This window comes from Alosa pseudoharengus, unplaced genomic scaffold, assembly GCF_046254945.1.
Source record: "Alosa pseudoharengus isolate Yale_2024_CS ecotype anadromous, Long Island Sound unplaced genomic scaffold, YU_APseudo_1.1 YU_APseudo_1.1_scf_51, whole genome shotgun sequence".
NCBI classification, from domain to species: Eukaryota; Metazoa; Chordata; class Actinopteri; order Clupeiformes; family Clupeidae; genus Alosa; species Alosa pseudoharengus.
This window is the reverse complement of record NW_027468839.1, coordinates 291,624-304,301: the sequence shown is the minus strand read 5'-3', so window position 1 is coordinate 304,301 and position 12,678 is coordinate 291,624.

Here is a 12,678-nt window from a genome sequence, read left to right as displayed (position 1 = left end):
ACATACACAGAGAGATACAGTACAGCCTGGCACACACACACGCACACACACACACACACACACACACACACACACACACATACACACACAGATACAGCCAGGCACCCATACTGTACACACACACACACACACACACACACACAGATACAGCCAGGCACACACACACGCACACACACACACTGATACAGCCAGGCGCACACGCACACACACACGCATACACACAGAGGCGCACCTTGTCAATAGGCAAACCAAGCAACTGCTTGGAGCCCCGAGCCGCTAGGGGGCCCCCGACCTGGTCTCAGCGCGTTTGCCGGTGGGTCAAGCGAGAATTTCGTCCATAGAGATTGAATGATGTATTTTGCGTGCTCCTACCCTATTGTACAAACAGTACGTGCATATGTAGGCCCTATGCTATGGCCTTATGAACAGCGGATCTGTGTTCAAAAAAGTTCAAAGAATCCGCACATATTTAGGCAACTGTGGTAAACGTCAATCGAGGGTGCAGTGATGACGGATCATCGGATTTTGGCATTTAGCCTACTCAATGAAGTTATAGTAGGCTAATGTTAATTGGCAGAAAGATTGAACATGGTTTGCTAAATCTATACGACAGTAACCCTAAACTTCAGCTAGCTAGCGGCAGTTTACTCGCAAACCCGTGATCACATAGATATGGCAAGCATATAAGATGAAAGAGGAGACAGGGCTATCCATTGGTACCATCATCGATCCTTGGTATCGATCCTTTTGGCTTATAAAAACAGACGAAGTGACTGCAAAATAATAACGTCATGTACACAAACCAACGCTGCACACCCATTAGGCTACTCTCGTTTGAATTACTCGCGGACCCGTGATCGGATAGATATGCCACGCACGTCAGATGAAAGAGGAGACGCAGAGCTATCATTTGATATCAAGTAGGCCTACATCCTTCTGGGTTATAAAACAGACGAAGTTACAGCAAAATAATAACTTCATATAGCTGGACTTACCCCACGTTTACGATTTTTTGTCTGTTTTTGTGGCAAAGCATGTTTATAATCCAACGCTTTCGTGTGTTTCTCTATGGCAAAGCATGTTCATAATCCGGTTTTGAGATCCTAGCAAATTCCTGCATGGCATCCAATTCAAGGCTCACATTGCATCCCAATTTGTTCAACAAAGAAACCCCTTTTTTGCCTCTACTTTGTTCATGGCAATGCAGTAAAAATATGTTGTAGAGAATCATTATGAGTGCATACATACACCATGCACTCAAAATTATATTTTTGAGATACATGTCAAAATATAAGAATTTTTATAATACACTTTTTGTATTTTTATTATTTAACATAATAACCTAATGGTGATATAACATAATGGTGATAACACTTGTCGGTAGGGCCCCCTTGGAATTTTTGCTTGGGGCCCCCACAGACTCTAGAATCGCCTCTGCATACACACACGCATACACACACACACACACACACACACACACACACACACACACACACACACACACACACACACACACACATACACACTAGGACTGTGTCATGCATGCAACGGAGGTCGCTAGGTCCTTGCAGGACTTAGTGAGCGGTCACTCTCCTTGCAGGACTTAGTGAGCTCCATTGGCATCCTTGCCAGCGCTGCCCGCTGCTGCACTCAGTGGCTTGGTGGTGAGGACGAGACTGTGGTAGCACTCACTCGCCAAAACGGAGAAAAAAAAGCCCACAGCTCTGTCACAGTGAGCTGTTCCTCCTCTCTTTTTCTTAGAAGCTCTCATGCCTTATGCAGCGGTTTCCAGCCACTAGCTGATACCTAGAAGAGGACTATACCTTGCAGAGCTGCACCATACTGCAATAAGCACCACAAGGCCGTAGGTTCCAGTGATTTTAGAACACTCCTTAGCACTGGACTTGCACGGCTTATTGCTTTTCTAAAACGGTTACTACGTACACCTGACAAGTTCTTATAAAACAAAGACACATGAAGTAGAAATATAATAATTAATACATAAATATTAAGCAGAACAACAAGAACAAGAAATATTGTTCTTGTAGTGGAACAGTTGGTAAGCAACACAGAGACACAGTAATATTGAATGCAATGGGTTCAACATGAATGGTGGCAGAGTGTTTTACAATAGCTTTAAACATGATTCAGCCAATCATAATCAAAAAAATGATTTTCCCCATCAAAGGCAGAGAAATATTGTTGCGCTCAGATGATAGTTTCTAAGTCCAGGTGTGTAAAAACCAATAATGATGATGCTGTAAGTGGTTCGCAGAAAAGACTAGACAAAGTCTCACAAAAAAGGAACAACTGGTTTTAAAAGAGCAAGAGCAGACGTTTCAGCTATCTGGCTATTCTCAATGTACGTAGTTACATTTTGTGTAACAAATTAAAATAATGGAAACAACACAAACTTGTGTTGTCCCGATCTGGACAAAGAGATTGTGTTGTTTTCAACACATTAGTTTTCATGGTGTGTCAGCATCCATTGCAAGGGCAGGATGAACTCTCTCAGTACTAGTGCACAGTGGGGCCAATTCAGTGCCACTGTTGTGTACAAACAACAACAACTCACTGGCCATTTGGTTGGATTTGCATGTGCCCCACTGATATGTTTTGCGGCGGAAAACCATTTTAGGTCATACAGAGCTTGCACACCTCTTGGAAAATGAACCCAAAGCGAGCGGCAGGATTTCCAGTTGGGAAGTATAGGAAGAAACAGTGATGTTGCAGAACTAAAAGTAGATGCAGAGATGGAGAAGTGTGTATTTCCCTTATTTAAAAATAGATCAGTACTTCACACACACACACACACACACACACACACACACACACACACACACTGTATTTCCCTTATTTAAATATAGATCAGTACTTCGCATTAAAGGGGGTGTCCATTAGAGTTTTTTTCAGTCGCTAGCAAGCGTTTGTCCAACCAGTTGTCACATTTTCAAAACTCTAAACACAATTAGCACAGCATCGGTCTTTTGTGGCCATTCACACATTTCATGTAGTTTTCACACGATATGCAGCCAGTGAACACATTTCCACAATGCTTACATTTTCTGAACAGACAAGCTGTACCTCCCAACAAAATGATGGATGTTTTTTGTAGTATTTACGAATGTTAACACACAACATCTCACAATAGCAAAAACAATTCCAAATCTTAGATACAGTATAAAAAACTCTGCTTCTGTAATGATATCAGTTCAAAAGCAATATATTTCAGCTGATAATAAACAAAAAATTGAATAATTGACACACAGCTTATTCATATTGGGTAAATTGGGCCAACCACAGCTGATTCCAGTCTGGCTTAGACTCAGTGGCAGGTTTTTTTTTTTTTCTATTACATTGACACTTATACAGTAAAAGGAGGACTTTGAGGAGTGATGTTTTTGGAAATAGAAACAGAAAAAGACAAACACTGTAATGTCTAGACAGGGAAGAGTAAGAGCAAGGGGCCCAGGGAGAAGAGCAGGCCCAGTGAGAGGTGCAGGAGCAGTGAGAGATGCAGTGAGAGGAGCAGGGCCAGGGAGAAGAGCAGGCCCAAGGAGAGGGCAAGGTAGAGGTCTAAGAATGTGTGGGGTGGCATTCCAAAGGCTGCAAGAACAGTTGTCAGTGATGAAATACAGTAATACAGTAGATACAGTACTTTTTTTTGTTTTTATCTGGCCTTTTTGCTGTTGTTTTTTGTTCAGAATGCTCTTGTGTGTTCATTGGATATTTTGTTCACTGTAAGCAATACTGTAAAACTTTTTCTGTTCTATCATACTGTAAACAGTATTTCTACTGTACCTCCTGTAGTAAACAGTAAATCAATATAAAAAAACGGATTTGCTTTTTACTGGAATGCTTTTGAATGTGAACATTACATGTTAACATACAGTTCCCAACCAAGAAATTTAGAGTAAAAATGGTGGATTGCATGTTTTGCATGCAAATACCTGTAAAACTGAAACATAAAAGTCTATGCAGTTTTTGTAATGTCAACAATAGCCAGTATTTTGAAACCTAAATGTGTTTTTGAGAAGAAAATGATCCATTTGGCCACAATTATCCACAAATTGTGTTTTGTAGGTGTGAGTCTGTGTTAAGAGTTTAGAACAAGTATCTGAAGTATGGGTAAGCGCTTATTATTATTCTTGAAAAGACATTTCCTTTGCCTGCCAGAGAGTACCGAGTGATAAGAGCTCAGAGATGTTGTGCAAATTTGGATGCATACTGCCCTCTTGTGGTCAGCTGACTGTGTGCTGGTGGTTTTGTTAGACAGGGAAATGGGCTGTAAAAATGGCCCATTCTTTTCACCCCCTCAGTATGTGGTCCTGCACAGCTGCTGAAAGCCCTGAGCCCACGGAAGAAAGAGGGGTGATCAAGAGCTGGTCAAAACACAAAAGGAGCAAGTGGACTTGGTTTTGTACCACCACTGCCACAGCCAGCCAGACTAATTTTAACCCCACAACAAGGAGAGGCATATCTTTAACACAGCTATCAAGAATAAACATGCAGCCACAAACGCAAGCCTCTATCCGGCCCACGAGTTTAATTGTGTATGGAGAGCAATATAGACGCGAATAGTGTGACATATCTTCAGGAAACAGACGTCAACAATAATAGCCACGTTCAAACGTCCCGCATTCTTGGCAAGTCGTTCCTCGTCAACATGTGAGAGACATTGCTGCAAAGAGTGGCATACATTTGTCCTTACGCAGACATGTTTTAGAGACGTGTGACACCGGTCAACAAATACAGCACACACGTGCGCTTTGTGTTTGCACAGGCACATATACATACCCATACACACACACACACACACACACAGGGGCACATATACATACACACACACACACACACACACACACACACACACACACACACTCACAGGCACATATACATACACATACACACACACACACACACACACACTCACACACAGAGGTGGACAGAGTACACAGCTTCATTACTTGAGTAAAAGTACAGATACCCTTTGCTAAATTTGACTCAAGTACAAGTAAAAGTACAACAGTTAGATGTCTACTTAAGTAAAAGTACTGAAGTACTTGTTTTTAAAAGTACTTGAGTATCAAGAGTACAAGAGTACATTTTCTAAATATTGCATTACTACTGCTACAGTGCTTACATTTATGTACAGAAACGTCCTACATGGAGTTATGAAAAATGTTAATGTTAATACCTTGGAGAATGTAAAAGAAATTGAAAGTAAAATCAAGTAATTTTCATCTTTTTACCATGTTGCCAGGGATGGGCAGTATTTCTAATACATGTATATAAAATACGTATTTCAAATACAAAATACTATTTTGTAATTGAAGCGAAAACTATCATTAACTTGTTCAAAGAATTGAAATAGTCTGGCGAGGTGGGGCCACAGGTTGGCACATTCCTAGGATGGACCTGCTGCGTCTTCATCCATTGTTTCGTCCATGGTTTCATCTCTTATCTAAATCTGACCATGGAGTTGACTTTGGCGGAAAGCTGAAGGTGATTGCTGATAGGCTGTCCCAATCAGTGGCACCTGCACAATCCAATCACGTTTGAGAGGGAAACAACAAATTAAGGGGTTTCCGAGATTTTTCTTTTTTCCTTTTTTTTTAGAAGTAACGGGTACTCACGGTTATGGATAGAAATGTAGTGGAGTAAAGAGTACAATATTTGCCTCTCAAATGTACTTGAGTAAAGTCATGAGTACTCCCCAGAAATGATACTCGAGTAAAGTACAGATCCCTCAAAATTGTACTCAAGTACTGTACTCAAGTAAATGTACTCCATTACTGTCCGGCTCTGCACACACACACACACACACACACACACACACACACACACACACACACACAGGCACATATACATACACATACATACACACACACACAGGCACATATACATACACATACATACACACACACACAGGCACATGCCTCATGAACAGGAAAAAAAAATAAAACTAAAAAAAAACTAACTGGATTATTAAGGCCAAAACGATTCATGTTAATGAAGACGAAGGAGTGAAGGCAGCCAAGAGGAGGGCAGAAAAGTAATTGCAAAGCAAAAGATTCACTGAAAGAAAATGCCATGTGGTAGACCATAATGTATCTAAAATGTGGAGATACAATGCAATCAAGCATTTTGGGCGATGTGGAGTCACAAGCTGGCAGCAGATTAAATGCTCACGAGAGAGAAAAAGATGCAGTTTTAAAAGGACGTGACCAAAGCAAGCAGGCGATAGGCCTATAGGCCCGATATGGTACATGAAAATGTAGCTAAAAATGTGGAGAAAATGCAATGCAATCAAGCATTTTGGACGATGTGGAGAGCCAAGCCGGCAGCAGATTAAATGCTGGAGAGAGAAAAAGATGCGGTTTTAAAAGGACGTGCAGACCGAAGCTGCAGCAAGCAAGTGATATTTAGAAATTTATTTCACAAAATCCAAGACCAAGAACAGGCAAACTATGTAACTGGACACATTGAGGCCAAAAATATTGAGAATTCTACAGGGAATGTTACTGAAGACGAAGGAGTGAATAGTGGTAAGAGGCAAGCCGAAGGCTGCTGACAAGGGCCCGACGCTAATTGTAAAGCAATTTACAAAAAAATCACTGAACAAAAATGCTGATGTGGTACATGAAATTTAGCTAAAAATGTGGAGAATGCAATGCAATCAAGCATTTCGGACGATATATTGGCACAAGCTGGCAGCAGAACAATTGCTTGGCTGGCCACCTCCGAGAGCGCGCGAGAAAAAAAGATGCGCATTTAAAACCAGGGTCTAAATTTCAGCATGGGATTGCGGGTATTGCGAATAAATTATTACTTAGTATTGAGCATAATAATCCCGAGTCCCGAAACTCTAGCCATCATAATGTGAGAAATTCCCACACATTTTACAGCGCCGTCTGACGTTAATCTAATAATGGAGCGGCCTGAATGCGGGACTATTGACTGGACTCTGACTTCAATTGAACCCCATGCAGAGACACACACACACGCAGGACCACTTTGGGGGTGCCTCTCTCTCGTTGCTCTCTCTCTCTCTCAGGATTTGTCACCGCTGAAGTCAAATTATAGCCTAGGTGCTTCAACATTAACCGCTATAGACAGGAAAGGAAAACAAACGTTTAGCGATCAGGAACCGTCAGGAATTTTGCAAACACAAAAGCATGACAGCCTATAACGCGAGAGAACATGGATGTGTTCTCCATTTGAGGAACGATTGTGGACGTGAACAGATAGCTACAGACACGGAGCGCACAGTAGGCCTACATTCACTTTCTGTGCGTATTCACTATGTGAAAGATAATTAGTAGCAAAACAGCGATCAAATATTACATGGCAGTGAGTTTTGTTTTCAAATGTTTTCATGCATGTCTAGATAACGGGTGAAGAATGTTTAAATCCTCAAATGATGGCTGGGGTCTTTTATTTAGGCTGCGCAAAGCACAGCACCTTTATTTGGCCATGGCTTGTATTCCAGTCAGTTATAGGCCTTTATTTCTTGCGTTTTATTGTGAGACATAGGCCTACTTTTCGTTTGGAGCGGCATGGGTAGGCTATCAAAAGCAGATGTTCAATTTGAGATTTAATTTACGTTTGGACTGTTTGATTATAATATAATATATAATATAATAATAATAATAATAATATTTTTTTATATAGCACTTTTCAAGCATTGAGCACAAAGTGCTTACAGACAAACATGAAGAGCATTTTTTCTATGCACAAACTGCAACAAAAGTGCTTCACACACAAGACACAGACAAAGAAATAACAAAAATGCCTAACTGAGCGGTGTAATCGCCAGCGTACCCGTGACACGTGAAACATACAAAATGTGAAACATACGGACAACAAACAAACAAACAATCAATCAAACAAAAAACAAATAATAAAATAAATAAATAATAAGACATTTTAAAAAGAAAACTCATGTTAATTTAGTCCAGTTGGTTGCATCTAGTTAACCGGCTGAATAGTCCAACGGCAATGATGAAGGCGCACAGCTGTTTCCAACCCGCAGGATTTTACGTTATCCTGGCAGTCTGGAGAGCACTGGAAGCAATGAACAGTCTGAAGTCGTAGGTGATTCTACAGATCAGCAACTCGGTGGACATAGACAGCGACCGTTTGTTGTTCAGTGAGATCGCTGTCATCAGAGTTCTTCAAACTTGCTTAACGTTAACGTTACTCAATCCAGACGCAGGCAGCAGAGCATGACAGCTCGCAGGTCAATCCAGTGGCCACGGCAGCGGCACATCTCTCACAGAGGTCCACCACAACCGTCCTGAGAAATCCCTTTCCGAAGCGCAGCTCCTTTCACGGATGGAGTAGGCTACACCAAAGGCCCAGGACAAAAGGCAAAGTCAACGATTAGTCATGGCTAGGTCCTCAGCCCAATGGACTTTAACGTTAAGTTGACTTAACGTCACAGCATCAGCAGACTTGTCAGTAAATATCGGGACTGATGACCACTGAAATCTGTGGGGTATTTAATGGCTCACTATTAAGTTTCTGATTGCCATCCACTTATTGCGAGATAAGGCATCCGCTTTCATTCATTCATAGAACTGTGTGCTGTGCTGCAAGGGAAACCTTATTCCGTATAGCCAAAGAGGTCTAAGATTAGTTATTTTTTAAATTATGCATGATTTACTTTTTTATAAAATTCATAGGCTGATGCCTGGCATTAACAATTGTGTTTAAATGTAGGTTACTGCTTCAGCCTCTAGCTCAGAAGGGGGCGGCATGCGACTGGTAGCATGAGAGCAATGAGAGCAACGTGTTGGAGACTCATGGTGTAGGACAATTACTTTTCATTGGCAACAACATTAAACCAACCAACAATATAAAATATTAAGAAGAGCTCTTTTATGAGTTAAATTGAAACAAAATCATACTGGCTTTTATTTGTCCAAATCTGAGGCCCGGCTATAAATAGAATGCCGGCCATAATTTGAGGATTTAGGTATGCAGGTGCGTTTCAGGCATAGCGCAAGCACTAATCTCTGACTGAAAGTGCACAGGACTTGCATTTGAGAGCACTCTCTCACGGCTGTAGACGTAATGTTTCACGTAAGGTTCATGTCGGTTAATATACATTTTAAAAACATTTAAAAACATGTTCAATTATATATAAGTCGCACCTGATAAGTCGCAGGACCAGCCAAACTATGAAAAAAAGTGTGACTTATAGTCCGGAAAATACGGTACACATGTCATACACACACACACACACACATGGGCGGATTATGAACTTTCGGGCCCCTGGGCCCAGATGTATTGAGGGCCCCCTACTAATTGTCGTATATGTGGGAGGGGGGGTTTGGGGGTCCTCCCCCAGAAAATGTTTCATTTGTTTGATGTGATTTCCTGTATTCTGGTGCATTTTGGGGATGGCCAATACTAAATTCAATTCATGAATTCATAGCCTACATCCTGATTTGTTGATATTGAGGCAATGATTCCATGCAAAGGCTTGGGCTTCAGGGCCCCCTGACCCCTTGGGCCTGGGCCCGGTAGGCCCATGCAGTAATCCATCCCTGCACACACACACACACACACACACACAGGCACATATACATACACATACATACACACACACACACACAGGCACATATACAGTACATACACATACACACACACAGGCACATACATACACATACACACAGGCACATACACATACCCATACACACACACAGACTATAAAGCACATGCACAGCTGCATAGAACTACAGCACATATAGAAAGAGAAACTTAGAAACATCCCACAGAAGGCTTACAGAGTATGTATAACGATTCCACAACTTATTAGTTTAGATTCAACATTAGTTTAGATTCTGTTTCTTTATACTTAAGCATAGACACATGCACACACACACACACACTCAAACACAAGCACACGTACACGCACACGCACTCGCACACACACTTACAGAGCAGGGTGAGATCTGGGATGCACACAGAGCAGGGTGAGAGCTGGGGTGCTCTCTCTCTCTCTCTCTCTCACACACACACACACACACACACACACACACACACACACACACACACACACACACACACACACACACACACACACACACAGAGCAGGGTGAGATCTGGGGTGTGTGGGTCAGCTAGTCTCCTGGGGGACCATCTGAGTTGTAGACCGTGCTGCTTTGTAGACCATGCTGCTTGCTGCTTGAAGAAGGGAATTTGGAGAGTGCAGACCTCTGCCAAGGCCGTGTACATAACGTATCTTGCATGGATAGTGGGAGTGAAATCAAAGTCATGGTGACAGCCTATGAGTTAGGTTGGCTTCTTCCTAAGGCCAATGCTACACCTTTTCATCAAGATCCATGAAAACAGGCCAGTAATTGTTGCATAATCCTGCCTGAACACAGACGGCCACGGACAAATGGAAAAAGAGACAGACATACCACACTGAAAACATACTGTAACCTCCTTGGCCGAGGTATTATGGGAGGTCATAGGTCATAGGTTATTCCTTGTGCTCTGTGGGGGCAGGTTAAGGCCAGTTCACTCCCAAGTCAACTACTGTCTTGGGATCTGGCTGTTTATGGTCTGACCCTTACAGTAGCTGATGTAGTGCATCTTAGATTAGTGCAGATTAGTTATCAATTATACAAATTCCTTTAATCTCTGCACTGATTTTAGAACCATACAATGGTGAATCTAAAGTTGCTCTATATTCTATCAGCTCTTCTTTCTGTTCCTTGATGTTTGATATGACATTAGCTACTGTAACTTAGACACTAGGGATTTTCGCATAGGAAGCATCTCTTGCTCATTCACCTCAGTGACAACTAAGCGCCTTCTGCTGGCCAAGTTTGTGTAGTGCGTGAGGCCTCCTCTAACTACAGTCTGAACTGCGAAGTCTGGTTTCATGCTGCTGCCTCCAGCACATCTATTTATGTAATTCTGGTAAAGATGTCCCACAATGCAACATGGCCTCCATATTGCCATGGTGACAATGGGTCCAGGTTGTATCTATGCCAGCGGAAACATGAAAAAGCTCTTTTTCTGTAAATGTAGTCTAGAGGTTCAAAAGGGGGACTTTAATTGTAGTGTCAGTATTACAGCAGACAATATAAGGGGAATCTCTGATGATCTCATAATCTTACATCTTGATGGTAACTGAAAGTCTACATCTTGATGGAAGCTGAAAACATAGTAGCGTATAAATGCTCTCAAGAACAGTTTTTTCACTGTTTAGGCCTAGTCCTTTAGGCCCTAAGAGGAGATTCAGTGTGTGTGCTAATGAGTTTATGCACATGTATGTGCTTGATCTTGTTGGTTGGTAAGCGTGTGTGTGTGTGTGTGTGTGTGTGTGTGTGTGTGTGTGTGTGTGTGTGTGTGTGTGTGTGTGTGTGTGTGTGTGTGACACAAACTAAGGACCTGTTTCACACACACACACACACACACACACATACACACACACACACACAGATGTGCACAAAACACAGACCAAGTCACACACACACACACACACACACAACACACACACGTGTGTGTGTGTGTGAAACAGGTCCTTAGTTTGTGTCACACACACACACACACACACACACACACACACACACACACACACACACACACACACACATATACACACACACCCACCAAGACACCATTCCTTGGCATTGAGTACTGTGCATCCCAACAGCTTGTCTTTTCCAGCAGACGACCCAGAGAGCGCAGGCATGCGGACAGGCCCGCCGGCTGGCCCGGAGCTCAACGGCATTCCATCCAGATGTGATTAAAGATGGTGGCTTTGGAACTCTGGCATTGTGTGTGTCTGGGCCTGGGAATCAGCCCTTGGCACCACCTGTCTGTTTTGACAGCACTAGGCTATGCTACGCTACGCTATGCTATGCTATGATAGGCATGAGCAGCACAACATCCAGTCTGCCTCCTGCTACCCCCAATCCATCAACATTTGGAATGTGGGGAGGGAGAGAGAGAGAGAGAGAAAGAGAGAGGGAGAGAGAGAGAGAGGGAGAGCGCTAGTAAATATGCCTGGAATGCTTTAATAGGCAGTGTATTGTCCCGTAGTACCTAAATATCCTAGAAATAGCCTAGAAATCTAGACGCACCCTAGCGGCAGCAAATTACATTTGCTGCCAGGGCTAGTGTAGCAACTCTCCGTTGGCTTGTGAGCTCGAAAAATGAAACTTCTATCAGGCCAATCAAATTGTGTATAGAGTCGTTAGGCAGGCTTAACATAATGATTGATGGCAGAGTTGCAACGGGTTGGCTTGAAAATCCCTGCTATTTGAAAACAAATAAGATAATGTTGCTGTTAGCGAACAGTGTGACACGAGTTAAGCTTTTATTAAGTTGGCAAAAGTTTGAACTAGCCAACTAGCTCCGCTGGTGGGAAACGCATGGGACTCATAGCGCTGTCCTATTGCGTGCAGAGAGAATTTGAAAGACAACCGATTATCCCGCCCCTCGGACTGAGCACTGCGAACGGTGAGTGCCCAGACCCTACATTTTAATGTGGGTCTGGCTCGTCAGGCTATACATGTACACACGCAGTTCATCAATCTGCAGTGTGGCCTGTTGCTTTGATTTTCTCTTTAATGGCATATGGGTGCCACACTGAGAAGCTTAAATCTATTCATTTCCCCAGAAAACATAAAATATGATACTTGCTACAGACAC